Source organism: Lolium rigidum, chromosome 5, assembly GCF_022539505.1.
Source record: "Lolium rigidum isolate FL_2022 chromosome 5, APGP_CSIRO_Lrig_0.1, whole genome shotgun sequence".
In the NCBI taxonomy this organism is placed as follows: Eukaryota; Viridiplantae; Streptophyta; class Magnoliopsida; order Poales; family Poaceae; genus Lolium; species Lolium rigidum.
Window position 1 is genome coordinate 106,824,615 of NC_061512.1, and position 10,078 is coordinate 106,834,692.

General features: G+C 46.3%; 1 pseudogene; it reads left to right on the forward strand.

Moving 5' to 3' along the window:
- The first annotated feature begins 476 nt into the window (after positions 1–476).
- LOC124656231 lies at positions 477–1,600 on the forward strand (annotated as a pseudogene).
- The last annotated feature ends 8,478 nt before the right edge of the window (positions 1,601–10,078 follow it).

The following is a 10,078-nucleotide window of genomic DNA, read 5'->3' on the forward strand; positions in this document are numbered from 1 at the left end:
CTTTTGTACATTATATGAAACCGACTCGAACTACAATCCCAATTCTCATAGGACGGATTCTCATATGTACTTCCGTGACGCACACGATTGTGCTTACCGTTTCTAACAGAAAAATTCCCCAAAATTAGACTACTGTATCTGAAAACAAGCATAACTGAAATATTGTTATCTGACCTTCTGTCGGACTGTCGGAGGGAGTAGGACACACCATCACGAATTCGGTTTTAGCGTCTCGCTAAACTAGATTTTCCGGGTTTCCGGTGATGGTAACCGGGTAGGACACCAGAACCAATTCCGTTTCAGACGCACTGGCATTTATATATTCATGCATAAACCTACCATCTCTCACAATAATCTCTTCTGAAATCTCTAGCCATCCCTAAAAAAAAGAGGTCGTCACCGGAGTACGATCGAAACAGCTCCCCGGTTTCAGTTCAGTAGCGGAATCGTCTCCTCGCCGCGCGCGGTCTCCCGGCATGGCGTTGCCGCTGCTGGAGCCATGTCAACCAATGCCTCTGCCAGGAACCCTCGCTTCCACCAGTCTGGCGGTGGCGAGGATGCTGCGCCGGTGGAACTTCAAGGAGGGCTCTGGTCTCGGTCCTCGGGGGAAAGGGATCGTCGCCCCCGTGCAGGCCGTACTACAGCAGAACCAGCACACCGGCATAGGCTACAGCCAGAAAGCTTTGTACGATAACGGCCTTCCGGACAAGCCGCCGGTGGTCGAAGAGGAGTGGCGCCGTCGCTGCGAGGATCTCTGCCGGGCCCTGGCGCTCGAAGAGGAGTGCTGCGAGAAGGCCATCGCGATGCTGCGCGACATGATGGAAGAGGACGACAGCAGCGTGGAGACGGCGGACGCGCTGGCGGCGATCGTGGAGTCCAAGAAGGTGTTCAAGGAAGGGCGCACCCCAGGGATGTGGAAAGCCGCGTTGCCTTCTTCCACGAGGAAGTACATCGTCGAGGAGGTGATCAAGCCGGCGATGGCCGCGGAGGCGCAGGAGTGGAAGCCATCGTGGGACCCGGACTGCCACCACTGGCTGCGGCCGTGGATCCCCCTGATCGGCCACTTGCCGGAAGATCTCTACGACACCGTCGAGAGCAAGATCCTCTCCCGCGCCGACGAGTGCGACTACCACGACGTCGTGTCCCCATGGAAAGATTACATGCATCCGACGCAGTGGAACACCTTCACCCGGCGCCACATCCTGCCGATGCTCACCCGTCTTGTGCGGGAGCTGATGTTCACGCCGCCGAAGCAGATCGACCCCTCGTTGCAAACGGCGATGCTATGGGCGCCTCTCGTGCCTGTGCAGGACGTGGTCTCGATCCTTGAAGAGGAGCTGTTCTTCGACAGATACGAAGACTCGCTGCGCCACTGGATGCAGTCCGGTGGCAAGCCGCCCTCTCGGAGGCCGTCGCGTGGTGCACGGGCTGGAAGAACCTCTTCACGCCGGAGCTGCTCGCCGAGGAACGCGTGCTCGCGCGTCTGGATGCCGTCATGGCCTTGGTCGATGGTGAAGCGTACCTAGGAGTAGGAACGCAGAAGTCTGCGCAGGCTTTGTTGGTAGACTGCATGCATCGCCTAGTACAAGTTGCCTTGTAAATTTGTGCTCAATTGTTGCGTAGTTTTTTTTTTTTTGTAATGTAATGGTGATCATGCACGCTGTGATACAGATTATGTGGTATAAATGAGATGATCTTTACTGCTCATACAATTGCGTGGCTTGTACTCTTAATTATGGCATGATCGCATGTCACATTCTGCTTTTCACTACAGGAATGGGAGGCTATGCCGAGGGCCAGGCTATACGCCGACGGCTAAAAGTCGGGGCCGTCGGCGTATGGCCCGGCCAGGCCAGCCTGCCCTTTCAACACTCGGCGAAACGTGACCGTCGGCGTAGCGACCTCTACGCCGAGGGCAGCCCTCGGCATATCTTTGGCCCTAGGCGTAGACAGGGCTACGCCGACGGCCACCCTCGGCGTAGGCTATTTTTCAAATTTGTCTAATTTTGTAAAAATCATAACTAATTCATAGGATGTCAGAAAAATGCGTATGAGGTATCAAAATGTTCAGAAAAACATCCTCTATCCGTTTATGTTAAAATAATGCATATTTGAATCATGTAGAATAACATGTTAACATAGAAACAATTCAATCACTTTCTTATATGTTCTCAGGTTCCGTTTTAGCCAGATGGCAATTTAAACAAAGTCAGAATATCTCGCGGAGCCGCATGGCATCATTTTATGTGTCCTAGTAACCACTCCAAAAGATAGAATTGGGATACGACAATTATTTTGGAAAACCCTTCACGAACAGGGCTATCAAGTCCGGATTTCTATGGCTTTTAGGGCAATGAGTAGGAAACGGCCCGTGACACCGCATAGTTTGTCGGAACGAGACCATATTTGGCACGTGCGTGGTCCCTGGGATGGGAAGCAAGGCCCCGGGAGCGAATTTCCAATCCGACCCATGGGCGATGGTTTTTTCATTTTCGGGGTGCCAAAACAGGTTTTTTTTGTGAAGGAACTACATGGGGCGTATTTTAGTATTGCGCGAGACCTCTGCGTAGTGGTAGGACACCGCCTTCGCACCCCATATCACATGCCATATGTGCGCGCTAGCTATCTGGGAATCCATGCGGCTTCCTGCGGTGTCCCGCCGAATCCAGCTGGAAAGTGACCGGATTTGAACTAGGGCTACACTTTCCTTCGCTCAATAAATTCCGCAAAAACTGTTTTTAGGTCTATGACATATCAGTTTATGTGCTAATTTTTGTCCGTTTAGCGCGATGGTAAATGGGTGCACCAGCGCGCCCGGTAGGGCCATACCGCATCTCCGTGGGGGCCCCTTTTGGCCAAATGACAATTTAAACAAAGTCAGAAAATCCCGCGGAGCCGCATGACGTCATTTTATGTGTCCTAGTAACCACTCCAAAAGTCGGAATTAGGATACGGCAATTATTTTGGAAAACCCTTCATAAACAGGGCTATCACGTCCGGAGTTCTATGGCTTTTAGGGAAAATGAGTAGGAAACGGCCCGTGACACCGCATAGTTTGTCGGAACGAGGCCATATTTGGCACGTGCGTGGTCCCTGGGATGGGAAGCAAGGCCCCGGGAGCGGATTTCCAATCCGACCCATGGGCGATGGTTTTTTCATTTTCGGGGTGCCAAAACGGGTTTTTTTGTGAAGAAACTACATAAGGCGCATTTTAGTATTGCGCGAGACCTCTGCGTAGTGGTAGGACACCGCCTTCGCACCACATATCACATGCCATATGTGCGCGCTAGCTATCTGGGAATCCATGCGGCTTCCTGCGGTGTCCCGTCGAATCCGCTGGAAAGTGACCGGATTTGAACTAGGGCTACACTTTCCGTCGCTCAATAAATTCCGCAAAAAATGTTTTTAGGTCTATGACATATCAGTTTATGTGCCAATTTTTGTCCGTTTAGCGCGATGGTAAACGGGTGCACCAGCGCGCCCGGTACGGACATACCGCATCTCCGTAGGGGCCCGTTTTGGCCAAATGACAATTTAAACAAAGTAAGAAAATCCCGCGGAGCCGCGTGGCGTCATTTTATGTGTCCTAGTAACCACTCCAAAAGTCGGAATTAGGATACGGCAATTATTTTGGAAAACCCTTCACAAACAGGGCTATCACGTCCGGAGTTCTATGCCTTTTAGGGCAAATGAGTAGGAAACGGCCCGTGACACCGCATAGTTTGTCGGAACGAGGCCATATTTGGCATGTGCGTGGTCCCTGGGATGGGAAGCAAGGCCTCGGGAGCGGATTTCCAATCCGACCGATGGGCGATGGCTTTTTCATTTTCGGGGTGCCAAAACGGGTTTATTTTGTGAAGCAGCTACATGGGGCGTATTTTAGTATTGCGCGAGACCTCCGCGTAGTGGTAGGACACCGCCTTCGCACCACTTATCACATGCCATATGTGCGCGCTAGCTATCTGGGAATCCATGCAGCTTCCTGCGGTGTCCCGCCGAATCCGCTGCAAACTGACCGGATTTGAACTAGGGGTACACTTTCCGTCACTCAATAAATTCCGCAAAAAAATTTTTTATGTCTATAACACATCACTTTATGTGCTAATTTTTGTCCGTTTAGCGTGTTGGTGAACGGTGCACCAGCCCGCCCGATACGGCCATTTCGCATCTCGCGAGGGGGCTGTTTTGGCCACATGGCAAATTGGGCGTCATATTTTGATTCCTCTAATTTTTAGGTTCAAATGATGATATGTATATTATATTTAGATTCCTCTCATTTTTCTGATCGATTTAGACATATTATTTGTGGAATTTTGATTTTCCGATTTAAAGATATTAATTATTCAATATTAAATAGAAAAAAGACCAAAAAATAAAATCATTTTATTTTTATTTGAATTCAATATTATTATTACTTATATATATTCATTGTTGTCTACTTAAGTAATTGTTTGGGATTCAAAAATAAAGAAGTGTGCATCACGAGTTCAAGGGTTAATAGGGTTGATATGCTATTATTATCGGCAAGAGGTGTCAATTCTATAATGGAAGCTCATCCAAATGGAACCAAGAAGTTAAGCGTGCTTGAGGCTAGAGTAGTGTGAGGATGGGTGACCGACTGGGAAGTTTAACCATGATTGTAATTTGACATAAGATTAAGTGTAGTTAGAATTAAAAGTGTATTGGGTGAAAGATAAACAAGTAAAAAAAAAGGGAAAAAAAGAAAAAAAAGAAAAAATTGTGTAAAAGAAATTAAAATTTTAAAATTTTTAAATGTCTATGCCTAGGGTTTTGCCGTCGGCATATAGAAAAAAATATTTTTTTTTCGATTTTTTTTTTGAATTTTTTTGGAAACGGAAAATTTGAATTTTTTAAAAGTCTATGCCGAGGGTTTTGCCGTCGGCGTAGCGTGCTACGCCGAGGGCCGGGCTACGCCGACGGCGATAGTGCCTTTGCCGAGGGACTTACATGCCGAGGAGCTATGCCGAGGGCGGCCCTCGGCATAGCCTACGCCGAGGGCCAAAGCATGCTACGCCGAGGGTTCCCGGCCCTCGGCATATAGCTCCATTCCTGTAGTGTTTAAGCAGAACCTCCCTGTTAATAAACGTCTGAAGATGTGTTGTTGTTTAGCGGAAAGTAAAGTTTGTGATGCAGTGGATTGTTACTTGTTAGTGGTAAAAGAAATCGAGATCGTTAGTGGTAAATTTACCCTTGTAATGTTTGATTCATGTCACCTCTGAATTAGTAGTTTAGGACTACACGGAAAGGCAAGAGTATAAGAAAGTAGAGATATCTCTACCTTAGAGCATCTCCAGCCGTCTCCCCGACGAGGCCCCTAGGACGGCGTTTTGTCATCCGGATGGACGAAAACGGTCCAGTCGCGCCCCGGTTCCTCGTTTTCGTCCGGATTAGACCTTTCATCCGTCCGGAGAGCCCAGGCCATCCCCGGCCCCCCGGGGAGCGCTCGGGGACTCCGGATGAGAGAAAATCGCGGGAACCGTTCGGTGGCCCCGACCTGTCGGCGACAATGGCATGGATTTCTACGGCAATACCCTCGTCTTCCCGATCTCTGCCTTAGCATTACAGGAGAGTTAAGGGACTGGGGAATTTACCTCTAGCTATCAGAAAGCAACTTCGCCCTTATCAGCTCGGCCTGAAAATTTTGTGACCGAGAGGACCAGAGCCTAGAGCTTGTGCTGCGATCACACGAAGGATTACAGAGCGTCAGAGTGTGCACGCGGTTTCAACAAGATTCTTGGCGTGTTAACCATTCCAGTTTTTCTGAAACTTATGTAATATATTACGGCACAAATCTTTAAAGCACTAGATCGGCGTTAGAAACATGCACGCTAGGTATGTAGAATCGGCGGGTTCGTTGTTAAAGACTGTCGTTCCGCGCTCTCTAGATTCCTAGGAGACATGCAGCAACACAAACGGGCCAAGATTTTAAGGCAGTGGCCTGGCAGCTTTTCTCGACAAATTCAGAGACAGAGTTTGCCCGAGAAGCCATATTTCAAAATATTTCCCATTTGCACCAAGTCCTTGTTGCCACATTGTTATTTTTGTGAAATATAGGCAACAAGTCCCTCAACAGCGTGGAGACTTGAACCTCCCTTAGCTAGTCCCCCCATCCGGCCTTCATGAAATTCTCTTCTTCCGACTTTCATCATGGATCCATAGTCACTTGATGTCAACACAGAAAAAGAGTTTTGCGTCGCTCCCTCCAGAACCAAACAGTCGGAATAAAAACATGGGTGCGCGCGATGAATACCACCCGATCCAGCAAACTACAGACAAAAGATGCGTTGATGCATTCGCCGGCGGAGCCTTCCAGAACTCAACACTCCGGCTAGATGAAAAGGATCAGCATCCGGTAGGTCTTCATCTTCGCAGAAGAAGAACCCTAGGACCACCACCTTCAAACCTGAAGCAGACGAACATGCCCCCACGCCGCCATCCGCTGGCGTTCGAGCAGTTGTCGGGATTGAAAATCAATTTCCATAAAAGTGAATTGTTCTGTTTCGGTGATGCCCAAAATGGTATATACAGAGTTGTTTGGTTGTGGGCAAGGCCAATTTCCTATTCGCTATTTGGTTATTCCGATTCATTATCGGAGACTTACAATTGTTGAATGGAAAATTGTGGAAGAAAGATTACAAAAACGCCTTAGTAGTTGGAAGGGTAAATTGTTGTCCCTGGGGGAAGATTGGTACTCATTAATTCGGTACTGACAAATATGGTACTGTATATGTTATCATTCTTTCTGCTACCGAAAGGAATTATGCATAAACTCGATTATTATCGATCCAGATTCTTTGGGCAAGGGGACAACGAGAAAAAGAAATATCGACTGGTTAAATAGAGTATAATTTGTAGTCCCAAAGATCAAGGCGGGGTTGGAGTTCACGACCTGGAGGTCAAGAATTCAGCTCTGCTGGGTAAATGGCTTTTTAAGCTTCTTACGTAAGATGGGATTTGACAAACTATTCTTCGCATGAAGTATATTGGCTCGAAGACACTATCCCAAGTGGTTTGGAGACCTGGGGATTCTCACTTCTGGGCTGGTCTCATGGCGACAAAAATGTCTTTTTTCGCCATGGTACTTTCTCTATTAAGAATGGAGCACATATACGATTCTGGGAAGATGTTTGGTTAGACAATGCTCTCTTAAGTGAACAGTATCCCGCTTTGTATAGTATTATTCGTCGTCAAGGTGATACCATTGCCACATTAATGGCTACCTCACCCCCGAATGTGACGTTCTGACGGGTTTTGCTTGGACAAAGGCTACTAGCATGGAATGATCTAATTCACCGAATGAGAGATATTCACCTATCGCCTGAACCGGACGAATTTAGATGGAATCTCCATGTAGATGGCACTTTCTCAGTCAAATCTTTATACAATGCGATCCTTCATTCTGACATACCAGTTGATAATAATAAGAAAATTTGGAAGATGAAGATACCATTAAAAATTAATTTTTTTGGATGGTATCTCCGCCGAGGTGTTATTCTTACCAAAGATAATCTTATTAAGAGGAATTGGCACGGAAGTTCATGGTGTGTTTTCTGTCATCATGATGAAACCATTAAACACCTTTTTTCCAGTGCCAATTTGCGAGATCTATATGGTCAGTCATCCAAGTAGCGTCTACCCTGTATCCCCCGACTAGTGTGGCCAGTGTCTTCGGTAATTGGCTTAACGGTATCGATTCAAGGTTTAAGTTGCTTCTTAGGGTGGGGGCGCTAGCAGTTATCCGGGCGATTTGGCTAAGTAGAAATGACAAGATTTTTAACGATAAAAATTGTTCTTTGTTGCAGGTCATCTACAGAAGTACAGGTATTCTTCGTTCGTGGTTACCTCTTCAACGGAAGAAAAACCGAGACCTATTTACGGAGGTCTGTACACGGTTGGATGCTACGGCGAGGGATACTTTTTTTCCCTACATGGGTGACAGCATAGTCTACGGATAGCAGCCCCACCCTCACCTTAGGCTTCATATGATTCATCGTCTCGATATGTATTTCGCCTAGTTTTTTATATATTTTGACTTCAGACTCTTGAACGGCTGTGTGCATCCTGGTTATGCAGAGGCTGGATGTAATTGCTTATCAAAGTAATAAAGCATCCTTTATCGAAAAAAGGCAACAAATTTGCCTCTATCTACTAAGCATGGAGAGCTTCGACAGAAGCCAACAAAGGAAAGGAAAAAAAAAGGTTCACATACAACACCCAAAAGTTCGGTGCCTGTGGTTACCCAAAGCTTCGCCTCGGCCTTGATGGTGCTAAGAAGGATTGTTGGAGGGCGGATTTTTTGCAGAACATCCTTGTGTTTCGTTCATCCCAAATTTTCCAAAATGTAAGCATGATGAGAGAGATGCCATGGCCTTACGGTTTGGTTAGTTTTTGCTCGATATGTTGGTCGATGAAGATTCAAGTGAGACGTCCATCGTCCACTCGGCATTGAAGATTCAAGTGAGACGTCCATCGTCCCCAATGTCTCTTCGAGTACCGGCATTGGAAAAGAAAAGATGTGCTACAGTCTCTTGGGTTTCTTACAAAGGAGACAAACGTCACAATTTATTCATCCTCTTTTTTCGATAAAGGAAATATATTAATATCAAAAGATATCAATTACACCCAGTCTCTGCAACAACGCAATACCCTAATGACAGTACAGATGCACACAGCCAAAAAAGAGAAAAAGAAAACTAAGAAATAAAACTCCGCTACAGTATTCCAGCATCTAGCAACAGCAATACATCCACCACCAAGATAACACCTAAATTTGTCCATCCTCTATCTTTTCTCTTCAGTCTTCAGGGGAATGCAAAACCAAAGAAAAAGGAACTTGCGTCTTAGCGGTATCACCGACAAGGCGACAATCATAGCCAGGCATGGGCGGCGATCCATCTTGTTCCATGGTCACTGGAGAGAGTAGAACGTAGCACTAGTTGGCTTCATTCCTGATGTGACCATAACATATCCAAGGGGGAAAATAGTTCATATTCGCTGTCATTCGGTCAATTTCCTTCTTTCCTTGTCGTTGCATACACACAGATGAATGTTTGTTACGTGCAGGACATGTTTCCATTTAAGGCGCATGTGGAGGACGTGTAGAAGGAGAATGCGGTGAAAAGCTTGGACTGTTGAAAGTCGATAATTCGTGTTCTGGCTCCCAGGTTGTTGTTGCATTCCGAGGAGCGGGCAGCAGATTCAAGAGAGAAGGAGAACCTGTCATCGGACCGGGTCGTCCTGCCGACACTACGTCAGGTGCTAGAATTGTCGGCACTTTCTTGCCGACACTTCTCAAATGTGCTTGTATTTGTATTTTTTGTCAGCATTTTTTGGCAGGTGCCAGTAATATCCATCGATTTCACGATATTTTTTAAAAAGTGTCGGTAATGCCTAGGATTACAGGCAGTTTATCGATATGCCTCCAGTTGTTTTCGTGGTATTTCTTCAAAAGTGCCGGCAATGCACAGTATTATAGGAACTTTATCGAATGGCCTCCAGTTTCTTTAGTGGCATTTCCCCAGAAGTGCCGGTAATGCACAATATTACCGGCGTTTTTTAAAACTGCCTTTAAAATACACTCATTACAGGCATATAGGTAAGTGTCGGCAATTCCTTTTGCTAGCACAGTTCTTTCCATGCATTACATGCATTAGAGGCATAACAGTAACATGCATTACATACAAAAGTCACAAATAACTAATTATATACATATTACAGTCCATATATAATAATGCCCACTGGTAGGCATCAAAAGCAGTTCAACACTTATAGGTCCACATAGTTCAGCACTTAGATAACTAACAATTCATACATTACTAAAAGTTCATAGATAACTAACAGGATGACTCAGATGATTCAGGAAAGTTGAGCACTTACTCTGATGACTCAGAGGAATCAGAAATCTTAGAATCAGAGTCCTCAGGTACATTGTGGATCATCAGACCAAGCTTACCTTTCCTGGTAATGAAGAATTCAAAGAGGAAAATGGCTCCTTCTTCGATCTCATAGGTCGTCGTAGCTTTTGACCATCCAGTTGCTATGATTGCATTCTTGGCCT